We start from the raw sequence: 20114 nt of genomic DNA, 5'->3' as shown, positions 1-20114 counted from the left end.
TTCTCGAGAATGCAAATATAGCATTAAACATCTTCACACGTAACTTTTTGTGTATGTGTTTACTTATTTCTCTAGAATTCGTGTCTAGAAGTGAAACTGCCGGGAGGAAGGATATATATATACTTTTAAAATGTCCAAGTCCCACTCTATGATAGCACTGAGAGGGCACACAACAGGTTTCAATGTACCTTGGATCAATATTATCAGTTTTTCTAACGCTTTGCTAATGTGATGGGGAAAAAAAATGAACCCCCAATTTACACACGAGGAAAAGACCGCTTAAGGTTCAGGGACTGTCCACATAGCTGTCAAGTGCCGGAGCCGTGATTTGGCATTAGTGTCCGACTCCGGAGAGGATGCGTCAAAGTTGGACACTGTGCTCTGTGTCCTGGGGCACGTCTGGTGATCGCCGGGCCTTGCAATGCTGGCAGGCAGGCCTTCCTCTCCCCTTCTAGGCCTCTGGCCACTCCTGGCTGGCCGAAAGCCGGCTCTTCTCGATTACCGAGTACCCCTCCTGAGATTAAGTCAGCATCGCCTAACCTCTTCTGCTCCGAAATGGCGGCCACCAGATCGCGAGCCCAAGCCCCGGGGGCGGGGCCTGTGTTCAGGCCAGAGCGATGGATGCCCGAGCCACGTTAGAAGTCGACTGCCAGGAGGGCTAGCGCAGAAGCGGAGAGCCGGTGGCGTCGCAGGTCGGGAGGACGAGCACCGAGTCGAGGGCTCGCTTGCCTTGGCCGCCCGAGAGTCTTAATCGCGGGCGCTTGGGCCGCCATCTTAGATGGCGGGAGTAAGAGGAGAACGATTGTGAGGTGGGAAGGGTTTTCTGCTGCATTCCTTGGGCCCCGAAAAGGGTCAGCTGGCCGGGCTTTGGGGCGCGTGCCCTGAGGCGCGGAGCGCGTGTGCTACGATGCGGGGGCTACTTGGGGCTCCGTCCCCTGGGCTGGGGACGCGCCAAATGTGACCGCCTCCCGCTCCCTCACCCGCCGCGGGGAGGAGGAGCGGAGGAGAAGCTGCCACCGGACGACAGGACGTTGGGGCGGCCTGGCTCCCTCAGGTAGGTGGCAGGGCCGGATCGTGGATGCCGGGGGAGCCGAGCGGCGGGACTGAGGGACCGGCTTCCAGGGCGAGCGGGCCTGGGTGGCGCTGATGGAGCGGCCCCGCGGCTGCCGGGCGGAGGGCTTGGGCCAGGCCGCTGTCACCCCGGGTAGCGTTGGGCGGGCCCTGGAGTCCGGTGTCATGGCCGGCGAGCCTAGTTCCCACATCCCACTCAAATTTCCTTGTGTTTTGCGGAAACGTGCCAACGCCACCCCTGTGCCAGTGCGCATTCCTCATTATTTGGCGGTGGGAAAATCCGCCCAGAGCTGCCCCATATCTGTTGTCACTTGGATGGGCCAATTCCTTTTCTCTTGGGCCGTCGATTGTGGGACCCGGGCTTGCACGCAACCTTTCTCAGGATACTTCAGTCAAGTGACATCCTTTTAGGGAGGACATGAGGAATCGGGTAAGAGAGGAGGACACTGGCCAGTGCCCTACCACAAAGTCACAGGGGTCTCTTCTTGGATATCAGGACTAGCCTTGGGTATCAGGACTCTGTGGGTTATTAATGAAAGTCTTGGGATGCTTATAGAGGATTGGCCTCAGGACGCTTTGGAATGAAGAGCCAGGGCTGCCTTTTGTGTGAAGCGAGAGCCGCCGGGACGCTTCAGCTCTGCAGCTGCTGAGGCTCTGCGAGCGAGTCGATACCCAAGAGAGAGGAGTTTGGACGTCGTGAGAGGCGAGGCGGCCGTGTTCATTCATTGTTCTCTTTCTAGGGCTCTGGGTGTGCCCCTGGTATTCATTCTGTGGTGGGAAGAAGGATAGGAACTTATGTGTCTCCTTGAGATGTGAACGGGTTCTAGGGGGTCACTTAATCTAAGTAGGAAATGAATTCAAGGCACGTTCATTGAGCGTTTCTGCTTGCCTGGTCCTCTGTGGGCTGAGTGGAGAGATTCTTCCCTCCCTGCGCTCCTAAGGCGTGAAAACAATGCAGTGTGATAAGAATTGGCTTACCAAGTGTTGTGGGGATTTAGAACAGTTAGTTTTGCTTGGGGAGGAGTTGAGGAAGCTTCTACACTCGAGGAGACTTAAGCGTCGAGTTTTGAAAGACCGGTGAGTAAGTGCTCACCAGGTGAGGAGGAACTCAGGGAACAGCTGGTACAAAGGCTTAGCGACATGTAGGAGTTGGGATGAGTTTGGGGAGCAGCAAATTGCCTGGGGTGCAGGAAGGAAATGGTGAGAGATGAGAGAAAAATAAAAGTTGCTAGAATTGTGAGGGGGTTTTGTTGTAGATGGTGAACTAATTGAATTTGGATTATTGTACATGATTTGCTGAATCTTTATTCTTGCTGATAGTTTTCTCCCTTTGTTGATGTTGAAGCTGATAGTGATTGAAAAGGTTTAGTTTGTTAAATTTAATGACTTTTTAGTTTTTTTAATTTTTTCAGAACAATTAAAACTTTTTTTTTTTTTTTTTTTTTTTTTTTAAAGGAACAGGATCTCACTCTGTCACCCAGGCTAGAGTGCAGTGGCATGATCATAGCTCAGTTGCAGCCTCTAATTCCTGGGCTTAAGCAGTTCTCCTGCCTTTGCCTCCTGAGTAGCTGGGACTACAGACAGGTGCTACCACACATGGCTAATTAAAAAAAAAAAATTTAGTAGAGATGGAGTCTGGCCCTGTTGCCTAGGCTGGTCTCAAACTCCTGGGCTCAGGTGATGCTTCTGCCTCCACCTCTCCCTCCCAGCGTGCTTGCTGGAATTACAGGGGTGAGCCACTGGCCAGGCAGAACTTTTTTTTTGTTTTTAATAATAGAGAGGGGGTCGCACTGTGTTGGCCAGACTGGTCTAAAAAGTATGCCTTCAGTAGAACTCTTGGGCTCAAGTGATCCTTCAGCTTCAGCCTCTCAAAGTGCTGAAATTACAGGTGTGATCCACTGTGCCTGGCCAGCAGAACATTTTTGATACGTGTTTTATATCAAATGTTTTGCACTTACACAGTGGTGAATGAATTGAACTCATATATTCCTGGGGATTCTTGCAAAAAATTATCTTAAAGTTATACTTGCTCACAAAAATGTTAACTTTATAAATGTAAAACACTCTCCTAATATTTGTTTTATTATCCCATTATTTTTTATTTTTTTGAGACAGAGTCTCACTCTGTTGCCCAGGCTGAAGTGCAGTGGTGCAATCTCGGCTCACTGCAACCTCCGCCTCCTTGATTCAAGCAGTTATCCTGCCTCAGCGTCCCGAGTAGCTGGGATTACAGGCATACATCACCACATCCGGCTGATTTTTGTATTTTTAGTAGAGATGGGGTTTCGCTGTATTGGCCAGGCTGGTCTTGAACTTCTGACTTCAAGTGATCTGCCCACCTCGGCCTCCCATGGCCTCACTGGAATTACAGGCGTGAGCCACTGTGCCTGGACTAAATTTTAAATATAAATAATGTACTCCCCAGTCTTACAGAAATTGGACGACTCTAGAAAACAAGCATCCAAAAAATGTGTAGGATGTATTTTTAGATTAATAAGTGTATTTTTAAAACTATTTCTTGGTATTGACTTCTTGGATAACCTGTTATAAAATATTTATCCCCATAAACATAATCTTCCTAAAACAGGTATAATACTGTGATTAATGTTTATGCTAAAGTGACTATTATGGAATTAACAGACTTCAGTTGCAGTTCCTAAACCTTGCTTTTGTTGTGATGATTATATACCACTGAAGAACATTCAGGATTATTTTGACTTGTTTTTACCCTTATCACTGAAGGGCTAAGCTGTTTAAAATGCAGCATAAACATTTGACCCAGTTGAATGCTGGGATACTTGGAAAAATAAACCTGTTACTGTTTCTGTACTAAAGGCTTATCTTTTAAAGATATGTAGTTTTTTTTTAGTGCAGTGGCACGATCTCGGCTTACTGTAACCTCTGTCTCCCAGGTTTAAGCATTCTCCTGCCTCAGCCTCCCAAGTAGCTGGGACTACAGGCACCTGCCACCACGCCTAGCCAATTTTTGTATTTTTAGTAGAGATGGGGTTTCGCCATATTGGCCAGGCTGGTCTTGAACTCCTGATCCACCTGCCTTGGACTCACAAAGTGCTGGGATTACAGGCGTGAGCCATCGTGCCTGGCTGATATGTGGTGTTTCGTGGTTATAAATTATAGTGGAATTCCTTTGTTAAAGTCTTGTCGGTAGTTGTAAAAACATCAGCCAGTTGTGGTGGCTCATGCCTGTAAGCCCAGCACTTTGGGAGGCTGAGGCTGGTGAATTGCTAGAGCTCAGGAGTTTGAGACCAGCCTGGGCAACATGGTGAAAACCTGTCCCTACAAAAAATGCATACACAAAAAAAGAAAAAATTAGCAGGGTGTGGTGTAGTATGCCTGTAGTCCCAGCAACTTGGGAGGCTGAGGTGAAAGGATCACCTGAGCCCAGGGAGGTTGAGGTTGCAGTGAGCAATGTTCATGTCACTGTACTTCAATGTTGGTGACAGATACCCTGTCTCAAAAAAAAAAAAGTGTGCCTTCAATGGAAGGCTTGAGCATATTTTATGGGATTTGGTTTAGCTGAAAAAAACAGTGAGAAGCAAATTAAGCTGGTAATTTCTGATGAAAAGTATCTAAAAGATGAAGAACGTTAAGCATCAAGTATTATATAACAGTTGCTCTGAGACTAGTTGCTTTTAGTTTATTCCATTTGTTTGCTCTGAAGATTAAACAACTTCTTGTAAGTTAAATTTGACTTTTCCAGGAGCACTGGAATATTTAGGAAATGAAAAATACAATTGATAACTTTAAACTACTATTTCAGGTAGTCTATTAGTAGTAAATGTATGATTCTACATTTAAATTTCAGGTAAATCTTTGTTAGTAACCTACTGCCTAAAAAAATGTTACATGAGGGAGTACTTTTGTTTGCATGTTAGGAACATAATAGGCCATACATAATAATCTTGATCTTGGGAGGAGCTTGTTAGCCAAACAGCATGCCTTAATGTTGACTTGCAGAAGAGAATTTTAAATACTGCCTTTGAAAGGCAATGTACTAATGTGACAGTGAGGAGGTTTATGAAACCTTGAAATTGAGCTTTGACTTAGTTTTTTGTTTTTAAGTTGCGCAGATCGTGGGAGTCATTTCTTCAAAACAAATGACCGTGAGATGGAAAATTGCTTACCTTGAGTAAATTAATTGGAAAATCAGAGAACACTGGGTTTATTTAGAATGAGGTTGTTTAGGTCTTTTATTGGTATGTGTATGGGAGGGTAGAATTCCTAATTGCTCATCTGACTGGGTTCAAAATGTAATACTAGATATTTGTGTTGCAGTTCAGTCGATACTTTTGGTATAGGGCTAACTTATCTTGCCTGTATTTTTTTTTTTTTTTTGAAACGAAATCTGGCGCTATCACCCAGGCTGGAGTCCTGTGGTGCAATCTTGGCTCACTGCAACCTCCGCCTCCCAGGTTCAAGGGATTCTTTTGCCTCAGCCTCCTGAGTAGCTGAGATTACAGGCGCTGGCCACCACGCCTGGCTAATTTTTGTATTTTTAGTAGAGACGCGATTTCACCATGTTGGCCAGGCTGGTCTCAAACTCCTGACCTCAAGTGATCCACCCTCCTCAGCTTCCCAAAGTGCTGGCATTACAGGCTCGCCCAGGCATCTTGCCTTGTAATTCTCATGATAGTAATGGCTGGGTATTTTTTTCTTGCCTTAGAGTTGTAAGTAAAAATTCCTTAATTACACATTAAGGTTTCATCTTTAATTTTACAATGTGTGAGTCATTTTGTAACTTCTTTTCTCCCAGAATGACTTGTGTAGCTCTAAATGATTTTAGTTAATTTCAGATGTTTGCCTTTCTTCTAAAATGACCCCTAGAATCTCAGCTTAACCAAGGAAAGTGTCAAGTGGGTGTTGTTTCTTTGTTACTGGTTTTGGCTTAGACTATCTAAAGTTTGGCAAATTACTTACAAAGTATGTTAACTGGCATCACATTCCAATCAGTGCACATAGTATTTTTTGAGGAACACTTGACACATGGTTTTATTTTTAGACCAGATTCTAAGGAATTTTACTGGGTGGGGATTAACAATCCTAAAGCTAGTTTACAGTTTTAAAATCTTTATGATTTAGAAGTTGTTTACTTTTTTTGTTAATAAATGGGAAGCAGCAGGCAGTGGCAATCAATTTTTTGTTTGTTTGTTTTTGTTTTTGAGATGGAGTTTCATTCTCGTTGCCCAGGCTGGAGTGCAATGACACGATCTTGACTCACCACAGCCTCTGCCTCCTGGGTTCAAGTGATTCTCCTGCCTCAGCCTCCTGAGTAGCTGAGATTACAGGCATGTGCCACCACGCCTGGCTAATTTTGGATTTTTAGTAGAGACAGGGTTTCACCATGTTGGTCATGCTGGTCTCAAACTCCCTACCTCAGGTGATCCGCCTGCCTCAGCCTTCCAAAGTGCTGGGATTACAGGCGTGAGCCACCACACACAGCCCTCACATAGCTTTTATGATAGTATGTTCTTATAATTGTTCCATTTTATTATTATAATTAATCTCTTACTGTGCCTAATTTATATGTTAAACTTGATCATGGGTATGTATGTATAGGAAAAAACATAGTATATACAGTATAGTATACTGTTTTTGTTTTCAGGCATTCGTTGGTAGTCTTGGAACATATTCCCTGTGGATATGGGGGGCGCTGCTATATGATGGAATGTTACTTAGTAATAAAACGAAAGGATATATTGATGTATACTACAACATGGAAGAACCTTGAAAACATGCTAAGTAAAACCATGCAGGAAAGACCACATATTGAATTATGCCATTTATGTAAAATGTCCAGAATAGGAAAATCCTTGGTGACAGAAAGTAGATTAGGGGCTGAGGGATGTAGGGAATGGTCAGTGACTGTGATAGGGTTTTTTTTTTTGGTGATAAAAGTGTTTTGTAGTTATGGAGATGGATCCACAACTGTGAATATAATAAAAGCCATTTAATTATGCACATTATTTTTTTTTTTTGAGATGGAGTTTCGCTCTTGTTGCCCAGTGGAGTACAATGGTGCAGGATCTCAGCTCACCGCAACCTCTGCCTCTTGGGTTCAAGCGATTCTCCCGCCTCAGCCTCCTGAGTAGCTGAGATTACAGGCATGCTCCCCCATGCCCAGCTAATTTTGTATTTTTAGTGGAAATGGGATTTCTCCATGATGGTACCATCGAGACTGGTCTCGAACTCCTGACCTTAGGTGATCCGCCTACCTCGGCCTCCCAAAGTGCTGGGATTACAGGTGTGAGCCACTGCGCCTGGCCCCTGCCTGGAAATTCTTAAGAATTAAATATTGTTGGCCGGGCGCGGTGGCTCAAGCCTGTAATCCCAGCACTTTGGGAGACCGAGACGGGTGGATCACGAGATCGGGAGATCGAGACCATCCTGGCCAACACGGTGAAACCCCGTCTCTACTAAAAAATACAAAAAACTAGCTGGGCGAGGTGGCGGGCGCCTGTAGTCCCAGCTACTCGGGAGGCTGAGGCAGGAGAATGGCGTGAACCCGGGAGGCGGAGCTTGCAGTGAGCTGAGATCGCGCCACTGCACTCCAGCCTGGGTGACAGAGCAAGACTCTGTCTCAAAAAAAAAAAGAAATATTGTTTTCTTTGAGTAAGTAATAAGGTCACATACCACAAAATTTAAAGGATATAGAAAGTTATGTTGTGTATAGTAATTCTATGTTCCCCTTTGTTCTCTAGCTACCCAGCTTCCTTTCACGGAGGGAAATATGAATTCTTATGTATTGTATCCTATTTTGTGATGACACAAGAATATTTAAGGGTAGATGTGCTGGCCTTATTTTCTTGCTCAAATCTTCCAGGCTCTCCCTGGATACCAGACTAAGTATATACAATTCTTGCCTCCGTGTCTTACTTACATTGCTTTCTCATAGTATAATGTTTAGTGGAAATCAAAAGCCAGTATTTTAAGCCTCTGTTAGGTGCAGGCCAGTGCACTTGGTGCAGCATAAGGCAAGTTCCTACCTTCAAAGACCTTATCTAATTGAGAGAGGCTGACATTTCCTTTTCCTCTGCTCCCCCCCCCCCCGCCCACCGCCCCGAGAGGACATTTCACTCTTGTCACGAAGGCTGGAGTACAGTGACGTGATCTTGACTCACTGCAACCTCTGTCTCCCGGGTTCAAGTGATTCTCCTGTCTCAGCCTCCCAAGTAGCAGGGATTACAGGCACCTGCCACCACGCCCGGCTAAACTTTGTATTTTTGGTAGAGATGGGGTTTCACCATGTTGGCCAGGCTGGTCTCGAACTCCTGACCTCAGGTGATCCACCCGTCTTGGCCTCCCAAAATGTTGGGATTACAGGCGTGAGCCACCGCAGTGGCCAAGTTGAATTTTTTGTATAGATGTCTTATGGCTCTGTTTAAAAGTGGGTCGTGTCCTATTTTTATATATTTCCAGTGGGGCATGTCTTACTCTTGTTTATATATCTCCAGTTCTTAAAACCTTGTCTTACACAGCAAACATTAATCAGAGGTTAATCACTTACGGATTTAGTTTCACTACGGCCATCTCTACAAAATGCTTACAGTAAAGAGGCTATACTTATTAAATTCAAACTTAGAACTTTGTAACTTAGGACCTAACTTAGAACTTTGTAACTTAGGACCTATCTGTTGCAGGAACTTAGGACCTATCTGTTGCAGGAGCTACCTTACTTAAGCTTCTCCCTCTATTGGGCATTATATGTAGAGTGCTCTAGGTTCTGCCTGCTAGCGCCTTGATGATATTTGCCTGCTTTATCTGCTCACTGACTCTTTAGCTCAAGCAGCTGTTACCATGCTGGCTGTTTCCTTTTGTATTCATAGGTTTTAGATATGGAAGAAAGTTATACCCAGAGAGAATGGGGGGATAAATAATACTCTACCGTTTTTGACCTTAGTCTGGTGTAGAATTGTAGTGTGATTTTGAGAGGAGAGATTGTGATTTCCCTGGCTAGTATTACCTAGTATTGCCTGACAATGCAAAATGGACCCCTAGGCTGTCTTATGTAAGTTGGAGGAGTGGGGGTTTGGAGGTGGTATGTGTGTGTGTGTGTGTGTGTGTGTGTGTATCTACAATCCAGTGACATTTAACAACATTCACAATGTCTTAAAACCATCCCCACTACCTGTTTCCAGAACCTTTTCATTACTTCAAACAGAAACAGTACTCATTAAGTAAGAACCCCTCATTCCTCACTATGCCCAGTTCCTCGTAACCCCTATTCTACTTTCTCTCTACGAATTTGCCTATTCCAGGTACCTCATATAAGGGGAGTCATACGCTGTCTGTCCTTTTTTGTCTGACTTATTTTACTTAGCACATTTTTTAGGTTTATCCGTGTGGTGGTGGCTTGTATTAGTATTTTATTCCTCTTTGTGGCTGAATAATACTTCATTGTATGGGTATATCATTTTGTTTATCTCATCAGTGATGGACACTTGGATTATTTCCACCTTTTGGTTGTTGTGAATAATGCTGCAGTGAACATTGGTGTACAAATATCAGTTTGAGCCCCTGCTTTCAGTGCCTTAGGGTATATGCATAAGAGTAGAATTACTGGATCATATGGTAATTCTGTGTTTACTTTTTGAGGAACTGCAAACTGTTTTACGCAGTGACTGCACCATTTTACATTTCCCACCAGCAAAGCACAAGGGTTCCAGTTTTGCTGCATCTTTTCCAACACTTGTTTTTTTTTTTTTTTTAATTTTTTTTGTTTTTCTTTTTTAATTTTTAAAATAACAATCCTGGGCCAGGCACGGTGGCCCATGCGTGTAATCTCAGCACTTTTGGAGGCCGAGGCAAGTGGATTACCTGAGGTCAGGAGTTCAAGACCAGCCTGGCCAACATAGTAAAACCCCGTCTCTACTAAAAATACAAAAAAAATTCGCCGGGCGTGGTGGCACATGCCTGTAATCCCAGCTACTTGAGAGACTGAGGCAGGAGAATCGCTTGAACCTGGGAGGCAGAGGTTGCAGTGAGCTGAGATCGCACCATTGCACTCCACGAGAGTGAGACTTCGTCTCAAAAATAAATAAATAAAATAACAATCCTAATGACTGTGAAGTGGTTGTAGGCTTTTCTTTTTGCATTTTAAAAAATTATTATTTTTACTATTTTAGAGATGGGGGGAGTCTCACTATGTTTACCAGGTTAGTCTTGAACTCCTGGCGTCAGTTGATCCTCCCATTTTAGCCTGCCAAAGTACTGGGATTACAGGCATGAGCTACTGTGCCTGGCCCTCCTTTTCTTCTTATTGCTACTTAGATCTAGTGGGCTAAACAGAACCTTTGGATTTGACTATATTTGGATCTCAAGGGGTTTTTCCTCCCTCTTAAACCTGTGTGTAATGTTCTTCAAAGAGATAAATTAATTACACAATGACATCTTTTTAAAAAGAACACTGTTTTCTTTCATCCTTGTGAGGTGTAAGAAGAAAAATAAGCAGAAAAAAAAAAGTTTTTCTGTAAATTGATACACATAGTTGTAGTTACTTTATACTCATACCCTTTCTTTGTGTTGTGAGTGACAGAGTCTCACTCTGTCGCCCAGGTTGGAGTGCAGTAGTGTGATCTCCGCTCACTGTAGCCTTGACCTCCCAGGCACAAGCCATCTTCCCTCCTGAACCTCTTGAGTAGCTGGGACTACAGGTGTGTGCCACCATACTCAGCTAATTTTTGTAATTTTTGTAGAGATGGGGTTTTGCCATGTTGCCCAGGCTGATGTCGAACTGCTGAGCTCAAGCAATCCTCCCGCCTTGGCCTCCCAAAATGCTGGGATTATAAGCATGAGCCACTGTGCCCGGGCTCTCATACTCTTTTATTCTAAAATGTATTTAGGGCCAGCCTCTGTGGCTCATGCCTGTAATCCCAGCACTTTGGGAGGCGAAAGAAGGAGGATTGCTTGAGCCCAGGAGTTTGAAACCAGCCTGGGCAACATAGTGAGACCCCTCCATCTCTAAAATAGTAAAAATAATAATACCGAAAATACTAGTCAGGCATGTGGTATGCATCTGTAGTTCTAGCTACTTGGTAGGCTGAGGAGAGAGGCTTTCTTGAGTCCAGGAGTTGGAGGCTGCAATAAGCTATGATTGTGCCATGGTGCTCTAGCCTTGGCAACAGAGCAAGATGCTGTCTCTCGAAAATAAAAATAAAAAGAAAAGATGAATAGTCTGTCTGAAATGGCCGACAATCGCAGCTGCTGACCTGTATCTACTGTATAAGTCAAGCAGTTCAACTTTTTATTATAATGTCATGATTTTTCTTTGCTTCTTGGGAGTGCTTCCAGCATCACTAGTGGCATTTCATATGGGACCCATGTTGTTATTCAGAGTTTATGGTATTGTACTGTACGTGATGACAAATACAGAAGACCCATGAGAGACCACTTTTTTTTTTTTTTGAGACATAGTCTGGGTCTGTCGCCCAGGCTGGAGTGCAATGGCGTGATCTCAGCTCTCCCCTGCCTCCTGGGTTCAAGCGATTCTCCTGCCTCAGCCTCCTAGTTGGGATTGCAGGCGCTCACTACCACGACTGGCTAATGTTTATATTTTTAGTAGAGACAGGGTTTCATCATGTTGGCCAGGCTGGTCTGGAACTCCTGACCTCAAGTGATCCACCAGCTCGGCCTCCCAAAGTGCTGGGATTACAGGAATGAGCCAATGTGCCTAGCCAAGAAATACCACTTTTTACTGCAATAGGAAATTTACTGGAGAGACCTACTGCTCACAGGGACACAAGGCCTTTTAAGTGGATACTTGCAACTTGTAACACTTGAGTTCACTGCAATAGTAAGAAGAGGTGGCTATGAAATTACTATAGTAATTTGTGTGTACAACAGGTTTGTTTTGTTTTGAGGCAAGGTCTCACTCTGTCACCCAGGCTGGAGTGCAGTGGCAAGATCTCAGCTCACTGCAGCCTCCGCCTCCCAGGTTCAAGCGATTCTCCTGCCTCAGCCTCCCAAGTAACTAGGATTACAGGCTTGTGCCACTAAACCCAGCTAATTTTTGTATTTTTAGTAGAGATGGGGTTTTACCCTGTTGCCCAGGCTGGTCTCAAACTCCTGGCCTTGAGCAATCGACCTCCGTCAGCTTCCCAAAATGCTAGGATTATAGGCATGAGCTATCTCACCCAGCCAACATCAGTTAGTTTTATGCAGTTATTTATTTATTTATTTATTTATTTTTGAGATGGAGTCTCACTCTGTTGCCCAGGCTGGAATGCAGTGGCTTAATCTTGGCTCACTGCACTCGCTGCAACTTCTACCTCCTGGGTTCAAGTGATTCTCCTGCCTCAGTCTCCCGAGTAGCTGCACAACACCTGGCTAATTTTTTGTATTTTTAGTAGAGACAGGATTTCACCATGTTGGACGGGCTGATCTCGACCTCCTGACCTCCAGTGATCCACCCGCCTTTGCCTCCCCAAGTGCTGGGATTACAGATGTGAGCCACTGCACCTGGCTGCAGTTATTTAATATACTGCATCTTAACATTTGTTTACATTTCTCTCAACTGCGAATGTGTGTCTGTGCAAATGGTGCTGTATGGTCTGTAAGCGTATGCATAAGTTTTGATTTTTTTTTTTTTTTTTTTTTGAGACCGAGTCTAGCTCTGTCGCCCAGGCTGGAGTGCAGTGGTGCAAACTTGGCTCACTGCAGCCTCTGCCTCCTGGGTTCAAGTGATTCTCTTGCCTCAGCCTCCCGAGTAGCTGGGATTACAGGCACCCGCCACCACGCCCAGCTAATTTTTGTATTTTTAGTAGAGATGTGGCTTCACTGTGTTGGCCAGGCTGTTCTCAAACTACTGACCTTATGATCCGCCCACCTTAGCCTCCCAAAGTGCTGGGAAAAAAAATCCACATATAAGTGGACCTGCACAGTTCAATGCGTGTTGGGAAGGGTCAACTGCATATTGAGTGAAAACAGCACTAAAATATGTTAAGTAAGACCTCATATTTTTTTAAGAAAAATATGGCCAGGCGCGGTGGCTCAAGCCTGTAATCCCAGCACTCTGGGAGGCCGAGACGGGCGGATCACAAGGTCAGGAGATCGAGACCATCCTGGCTAACCCGGTGAAACCCCGTCTCTACTAAAAAAATATAAAAAACTAGCCGGGCGAGGTGGCGGGCACTTGTAGTCCCAGCTACTCAGGAGGCTGAGGCAGGAGAATGGCGTAAACCCGGGAGGCGGAGCTTGCAGTGAGCTGAGATCCGGCCACTGCACTCCAGCCTGGGCGACAGAGCAAGACTCCGTCTCAAAAAAAAAAAAAAAAAAAAAAAGAAAAACATTTACAATATGTATCTGTGCATGGAAAATACGGAGTCAGGGCAAGGTAGAGCATACCTATAATCCCAGCACTTTGTGAGGCTGAGGCAGGAGGATCACTTGAGCCCAGGAGTTTGAGACCAGCCTGGGCACCATAGCAAGTTCTCATCTCTACAGAAAGAAAACAAAAACAAAAAAACAAAATTTAGCTGGGCATGGGTGCACCTGTAGTTCTAGCTACTTGAGAGGTTGAGGCGGGAGGATCACTTGAGGTCAGGAAGTTGAGGCTGTGGTGAGCCATGATCTTCCTTCTCACTGCACTCCAGCTTGGGCAACAGAGTGAGATCCTGTCTCAAAAAAAAAAAAAAAAAAAGACTGGATACATGTCTACAAATGTTCACATTTGTCATCTATAGGTTATTTTAAGCTTTTGGTATTTTTCCATAGTTTTGGTTTATTATTATTATTATTATTATTATTATTATTATTATTATTATTTGGCGTGATCTCGGCTCACTGCAACCTCTGCCTCCCGGGTTCAAGTGATTGTCTGTCTCAGCCTCCTGAGTAGCTGGAATTACAGGAACCCGCCACCATACCCGGCTAATTTTTGCATTTTTAATAGAGATGGGGTTTTACCATCTTGGCCAGGCTGGTCTTGAACACCTGACCTCATGATCCACCCACCTCAGCCTCCCAAAGTGCTGGGATTACAGGTGTGAGTCACTGCACCCGGCTTATTTTTGTTTATTATTATTATTATTTTTTGAGATGGAGTCTTGCTCTGTCTGCCAGGTTGGAGTGCAGTGGCGTGATCTTGGCTCACTGCAGACTGCCTCCTGGGTTCAAGCGATTCTCCTGCCTCAGCCTCCTGAGTAGCTGGGATTACAGGTACTCATCACCCTGCCTGGCTAATTTTTTGTATCATTTATTTATTTATTTATTTATTTTTTTGAGACAGAGTTTCGCTCTTGTTGCCCAGGCTAGAGTGCAGTGGCGCGATCTCGGCTCACCATAACCTCCACCTCCTGGGTTCAAGCGATTCTCCTGCCTCAGCCTCCTGAATAGCTGAGATTACAGGCCTGTGCCACCACGCCTGGCTAATTTTGTATTTTTAGTAGAGATGGGGTTTCACCACGATGGCCAGGCTGGTGTCAAACTCCTGACCTCAAGTGATTCACCCGCCTCGGCCTCCCAAAATGCTGAGATTACAGGCATGAGCCACCATGCGCGGCCTGTATTTTAAATTTGTTTCCCTCCCTCTTGAACATGTATTCTGTGATCAATTCGTGTATCTTTTTTTTTTTTTTTTTTTTTTTTTGAGACCAAGTCTCGCTCTATTGCCCAGGCTAGGGTGCAGTGGTGCGATCTCAGCTTACTGCAACCTCTGCCTCCCGGGTTCCAGCAATTCTCGTGCCTCAGCCTCCTGCGTAGCTGGGACTACGGGCTGAGCCACCACACCTGGCTACTTTGTTTTGGATTTTTAGTAGAGACAGGGTTTCACCATGTTGGCCAGGCTGGTCTCAAACTCCTGACCTCAGGTGATCCACCCGCCTCGGCCTCCCAAAGTGCTGTGATTACTGGTGTGAGCCACCACACCCAGCCTAATTTGTGTATCTTAAAAAATTAGTATATTGGGAAAAGACATTATTGCAAAAAAGCTGTATATATTGGTATGAGATTATAAGCATGTAGGAAAACACTGAAGAATAATTGGTTATTGGGGAAAGGAAAGGAAAGATCCCAAGAAGGGGTTAAAAGACCACCTCTAATTTATATAATGTTTAAGTGCTATAGAAAAAAAAACAAAGCAGGGTAAACATTTTAGAAGCGGAAGGGCTTGCTATTTATAATGAGTGCATTTGTAAAGACATTAAATGTAAAGATTTAAAATAAAAGGAAATGAAGTTATATAATAAGAAAGGCTGTATCCTTCATCAGGCTCATTTCTTTACCTGCTTGTCTGTACTTATTCCCTGGGCACACTTTAGTTTTTGTTTTACCTCTGTGTTAGTCTGTTGAAATACTACCCCTTTAAGCTCAAATACACAATGAAATATCCTTGTCTACCTCTTCTTCCACTCAAGCTAGAAGTGACCTTTCCACATTTCAGATTCTTATAGTATTTTTCTTAAGAATCCTCCCTACCCTTAATTTAATATTTTGTTGTAGGCCTACTTGTCTTCCTGAAAGCTCTTAGCCCAGTGCCTAGCACATACTCAATTTTTGTTAAACGGTGGTGGTTTTTACTTCTACTTTAAGGGGTTCTGGAATGCAAGGACCATGTCTTCCTGAACTTTATATTCCTCAAAGCAGCTAACAGTTGAAAGTAGATTCTTAGAAATTGTTGAATGAATGGTGCTCTTTATTTTTATTTTCCTTTCATTCTATGATGGGTTACAGTCTATAGAGAGGCATTCTGGTTCTTTAGATTTATGTGATAGTGATTCGGTATTCATGAAAAAGGGTTAGGATAAATATTGTAATTGTTAACTTTTCTCCATTAATATTCAGCAGACATTTGAATACCTAATTTTGTGCAATGTCCTATACTAGATGATGGATTATAGCAAGATATAGGAAATACATGTAGTTCTTCAATGCTTTGGTATATAATTATGTAGGTTATATTTTCTTTTTTGAGATGGGGTTTCATTTTGTCACCCAGGCTAGAGTGCAGTGGTGCAGTCACGGCTCACTGCAGCTTTGACCTCCTGGACTCAAGCAATCCTTCTGTCTCAGCCTCATGAGTAGCTAGGACTGTAGGCAAAACTACCATGCCCAACTAATTTTTCTTGAGACAGAGTCTCGCACTGTCGCCCGGGCTGGAGTACAGTGGCGTGATCTTGGCTCACTGCAACCTCCACCTCCTGGGTTCATGCAGTTCTCCTGCCTCAGCCTCCCGAGTAGCTGGGATTACAGGTGCCCATCACCACACCTGGCTAATTTTTTGTATTTTTAGTAAGAGACGGGATTTTACTATGTTGGCCAGACTTGTCTCGAACTGCTGACCTCATGATCCGCCCGCCTTGGCCTCCCAAAGTGCTGGGGTTATAGGCATGAGCCACTGCGCCCGGCTGCCCAGCTAATTTAAAAAATTTTTTTCGTAGGGTTGATGTTCCCCCTTGGTTGCCCAGGCTGATCTTGAACTCCTGGGCTCAAGCACTCCACCCACCTTGGCCTCCCAAAGTGTTGGGATTACAGTTGTGAGTCTTTGCTCCTAACCCTAGGTTATGTATTTTTTTTTTTGTTTTGAGATGGAATCTCGCTCTGTCACCCAGGTTGGGGTGCAGTGGCGTAATCTCACTGCAACCTCTGCCTCCCGGATTCAAGCAGTTCTCCTGCCTCAGCCTCTCGAGTAGCTGGGATTACAGGCATGTGCCACCATGCCCGGCTAATTATTTTTTATTTTTAGTAGAGACGGGGTTTCACCATATTGGGCAGGCTGGTCTCGAACTCCTCACCTTGTGATCCATCTACCTTGACCTCCCAAAATGCTGGGATTACAGGCGTGAGCCACTGCGCTCGGCCTACCCTAGGTTATATTTTTGTGTTTCATTTACTATTTTATCCTCTGGCAAAATAGCAGGGTATAATTTAGAGCTTTAATGAATTAATGGTGTAACAGTGAAAACTGCGTGTGTGTGTGTGTGTGTGACAGTCCCTGGCCCCCATGCTGGAGTACAGTGGCACACTCATAGCTCACTGCAGCCTCAAACTCCTGTGCTCAGGTGATCCTCCGCCTCAACCTCCTGAGTAGCTGAGACCACAGGCATGTGCCACCATGCCCAGCTAATTTTGTTTTATTTTTGTAAAGATGGGGTGTCCGCCGGGCGCGGTGGCTCAAGCCTATAATCCCAGCACTTTGGGAGGCCGAGACGGGCGGATCACGAGGTCAGGAGATCGAGACCATCCTGGCTAACACGGTGAAACCTCGTCTCTACTAAAAATACAAAAACTAGCCGGGTGAGGTGGCGGGCGCCTGTAGTCCCAGCTACTTGGGAGGCTGAGGCAGGAGAATGGCGTAAATCCGGGAGGCGGAGCTTGCAGTGAGCTGAGATCCGGCCACTGCACTCCAGCCCGGGCGACAGAGCAAGACTCCGCCTCAAAAAAAAAAAAAAAAAAAAAGATGGGTGTCACTCTGTTGCCTAGGGTGGTCTTGAACTCCTTGGCTTAAGCTATCCTACTGGGATTACAGGCATGAATCACCATGCCTGGCCAGGGAAAAATTTTAAACATGTCCTTCTTTTGAGAAAATTATTATTGAAAAGTTGGTTAAAAGTAATTTCTGAAGAACAAATGATATTATCAGTTTTACAGGTGTCTTACTGTAACTCTTAGAAGTTGTTAAAGTTTACTATTGAGAGCACCACTAAAGACTAGGGAATTTTTCTTTTTCTTTTTTTTTTTTTTTGAAACTGAGTTTTGCTCTTGTTGCCCAGGCTGGAGTGCAATGGTGTGATCTCGGCTCATTGCAACCTCTGCCTCCTGGGTTCGAGCGATTCTCCTGCCTCAGCCTCCCAAGTAGCTGGAATTAAAGGTGTGCACCACCACATCCGGCTAATATAGATGGTTACTTCTTGAAATTGCTTTGGTAAGATGTAAACATGGGGGAATACCTCTTCTCTTGAGGACACATCTCTGCCCAAATGAGTGATGCCAGTGTATAGAATGAATGATTCACTTATATTCTGTGTCCTTATCTTTGAGGAGGGCTAATTTTTTTTAACCACTTGTTGAATATGCAAGATTTACTATGAAAATTAATGCCTTTAGTGTGAAAGAGAAATTAGTGTTGAAATTGTTAGTGTTTCCAGGTGATTTTTTCTCCCTTCCTTCCTACTTCATTATGTAGCTTTTTTTTTTTTTTTAACTCCACTGTTACTTGGCCATCTGAATAATCATTCCTAAACCGTATTTTATTTGTACATTGTGTGTTATGGTACTTGTGTTAATGGTGTACTTTGAATACAGGTCTGTTTATTTTAAAAATCAGCAGTTGCTGACTAGATGAAGAAAACAATGATTGATTTGAAGGGGAAAAGAAAAACTCAGGTTAAAAAAGAGTCCAGACAAAGTGATTTAAAATGAAAACCATTTCAAAGCTCATTTGTGGTGAGAGTTAAAAGTAAAGTTGGCTCCAGGTATGATTTGTGGAACTGATTGTTTTAGCATAATTGTTTTTGAACTAGCTCATTTTAAACTTACATTTTTAAAGTTACACTTTTAAAATGCTGGAGTCTGTTTTATAAACGTATACAGCCCTTGCTAACTTTTAGAAGAGTAGAGTGGCTTATTTCTTCATGTGTGTTTATTCTGGGCTGTCATCTGATGAAGTTACCAGTTTGTGGTCAGAAATTGAGAAAGAGGAGTGAGGAAACTCAAAATATTGACACATACACATCACCTTGCAGTGCATGAGAGTGCCCTTTTGGACTGGTTAGGAAACTAGCATTTGAGCATATTTGTTCAGCAGAAACTTTTTGTGTGTGAAAGTTATTTTTTTCCAGTGTTGTGACCACTTGAAATTTATTTGTTTTCTTTGTTTAAGACAGGGTCTTACTCTGTTGCTCAGGCTGGAATGCAGTGGCACAATCATGGCTCACTGCAACCTGGACCTCCCTGGGCTCAGGTGATCCTCCCACTGCAGCCTCCTGAGTAGCTGGGACTACACGTGTGCTACACCATGCGTGGCTGATTTTTTTGTAAAGATGGGGTTTCTCCATGTTGTCCAGGCTGATCTCAAGCTCCTAGGCTCAAGCAGTACGCTTGCCTCAACCTCTCAAAGTGCTGAGATTACAGGGGTGAGCCACCACACCTGGCCTGAATTTTTTTTTAAAGAACAAAATGCTGGGAGGCCAAGGTGGGCAGATCACGAGGTCAGGAGCTCAAGACCATCTGGCTAACACGACGAAACCCTGTCTCTACTAAAAATATAAAAGATTAGCCAGACATGGTGGTGGGTGCCTGTAGTCCCAGCTGCTCAGGAGGCTGAGGCAGGAGAATGGCATGAACCCGGGAGACGGAGCTTGTAGTGAGCGGAGATTGCTCCACTGCACTCCAGCCTGGGAGACAGAGCGAGACTGTCTCAAAATTAAAAAAAATAATAAATAAATAAAAAGGAAGAAACCAAGTGGATAGAGAGATGGAGTAAATACCCTAAATACAGGCCATGTATTTAATGGAAGATTAAGAGGATTATCTAGGGTAATTTTGGCTCTATTCTATCTTCACTGTAGAAAGGGTTTTTTTTTTTTTCTTTTTTTTTTTTAATGAATTCTCACTTTGTCACCTGGCTGGAGTGCAGTGGTGTGATCTCGGCTCACTGCAACCTCCACCTCCCAGGTTCAGACGATTCTCCTGCCTCAGCCTCCCAAGTAGCTGGGACTACAGGCGCGTGCTAATTTTTTGTATTTTTAGTAAAGGAGTTTCACTGTGTTAGCCGGGATGGTCTTGATCTCCTGACCTTGTGATCCACCCCACTTGGCCTCCCAAAGTGTTGGGATTATAGGCGTGAGCCACTATGCCTGGCCAGAAATTTTTTTTTTTTTTGAGACAGGGTCTCAAGTCTCCAGGGCTGGACTGCAGTAGTGAGATTATAGTTCACTGCAGCCTTGACCTCCTGGGCTCAAGCAACCCTCCCACCTCAGCCTCCCAAGTAGCAGAAACCACAGGTGCCTGCCACTATGCCTGGCTGGGTTTTAATTTTTTGTAGAGATAGAGATCTCACTATGTTGCCCAGACTGGTTTCAAACTCTTGA

The 20114-nt window shown here is 44.3% G+C and overlaps 1 protein-coding gene across 2 annotated transcripts in view; it reads left to right on the top strand.

Annotated features, from left to right (window-relative positions):
* Positions 1–670: 670 nt before the first annotated feature.
* The window catches only part of RAF1 (Raf-1 proto-oncogene, serine/threonine kinase), an 85262-nt gene continuing 65818 nt past the window's right edge, over positions 671–20114 (top strand). For both annotated transcript variants that reach the window (XM_010377298.2, XM_010377297.2), the window contains exon 1: positions 671–1054. The gene's annotated coding sequence lies outside the window, so the exon portion shown is untranslated. The remainder of the gene's footprint in view (positions 1055–20114) is intronic.

The sequence above is a fragment of the Rhinopithecus roxellana genome, chromosome 1, assembly GCF_007565055.1.
Source record: "Rhinopithecus roxellana isolate Shanxi Qingling chromosome 1, ASM756505v1, whole genome shotgun sequence".
Lineage (NCBI taxonomy): Eukaryota > Metazoa > Chordata > Mammalia > Primates > Cercopithecidae > Rhinopithecus > Rhinopithecus roxellana.
Note: the sequence above shows the minus strand (reverse complement) of the source record. Positions and strands in the feature narration are given on the sequence as shown.